This window comes from Neophocaena asiaeorientalis, unplaced genomic scaffold, assembly GCF_003031525.2.
Source record: "Neophocaena asiaeorientalis asiaeorientalis breed wild unplaced genomic scaffold, Neophocaena_asiaeorientalis_V1.1 scaffold264, whole genome shotgun sequence".
In the NCBI taxonomy this organism is placed as follows: Eukaryota; Metazoa; Chordata; class Mammalia; order Artiodactyla; family Phocoenidae; genus Neophocaena; species Neophocaena asiaeorientalis.
In genome coordinates, this window is record NW_020185332.1 from 864,677 (window position 1) to 865,763 (window position 1,087).

At 68.3% G+C, this 1,087-nt stretch overlaps 1 protein-coding gene across 1 annotated transcript in view; it reads left to right on the forward strand.

Moving 5' to 3' along the window:
- The first annotated feature begins 122 nt into the window (after positions 1–122).
- MEGF11 (multiple EGF like domains 11) overlaps positions 123–1,087 on the forward strand; it is a 352,130-nt gene continuing 351,165 nt past the window's right edge. Inside the window, exon 1 of the mRNA XM_024735135.1 lies at positions 123–157. The gene's annotated coding sequence lies outside the window, so the exon portion shown is untranslated. The remainder of the gene's footprint in view (positions 158–1,087) is intronic.

The window sequence follows — 1,087 nt, forward strand, 5'->3', positions numbered from 1 at the left end:
GCTCACTCTCTCACGGTGCGCGGTGCCCGCCGCCCGCCGCCCGCCGCCCGGCTCTGGGCTGACCGCTCGCTGCTCCAGCTGCTGGTCCGGCGCGGCTCAGGCTCCGGAGGACAGGACCGCGACTGGCCGACTGAGCCCCGGGCGGGCCGCGAAGCAGGTAGGTGGCTGGGCGGGGACGGCAAGCATGCGGAGCCTCGGAGCGCTGTGGGCACAGGGGGACGGGGTTTGGGGGTTTTGATCCCGGGGAAGGGTCTTTGCATCCCCGCGACTAACTTTACACCAGCCCCGTGGATTCCCGCTGCCCTGCCGGGGTCCGGGCTGCGGAAGCCGAGTTTGGCGCGGGAGGAGGTGAGTGCCGGTAGAACGCCAGGGGTCGGGGCAGGATGTGGAGCGCCCCGGCGTGGGCAGGCGCGGACTCCCTGGCCTCAGTCCGGACGCAGCGCCCGCGGCGAGGGAAAACCCGAGCGCAGCGGCGCGGCGCGGTTGTCCCAGGGAGGGCGCCCGCCCTTCTCTGAGTCTGGGGACTCCCGCCCCCGAGCCGCCCCGAGACGCCCGGGAGAGCCGGGGTCCGGGCGTAGAGCCTGCGAGGCGCGGCCAGGTCCCCCGAGGTGGCCAGCGGTGCGCCTAGCTGCCGCTGAGCCCCGGGCGGTACCATGTGCACTTTTGCTTTTTGGAGGCGCGAAACGGAACGTATACCCCTTTCCTGTCTTTCTCATCCAGTCGTCCCGACTCTAAGGGGAAGTCCGAGTCGACTCCCCGGACGTCCCTCCTGCCCTCGGCGGCGACCCCAGCTCCCGAAGTTAAGAGAAGCTAGTCACTCCCAGTGCGCGCCTGGAGCGCGGTTCCGAAGTTCCCAAGTTCTCGCCTAGCCCTGGGCGGTGGTGTTGGAGGTGGAGCGGGTGGTGGTTGTGGTCCCTTGGAGCAGCAGAACGCAGCCGCCTTCCTCCTGCGCTTGGTTTATTTTCCTTATTTGTTTGAAAAAATACGACGAAAAATACGCAAAATCGTTGCTCGCGGGAGTCAAGGTCTGCGAGTGAGACGGAGCCGTCACCCGACCGGAACCTGGGTGGCTCCGCTTCAGGATCTC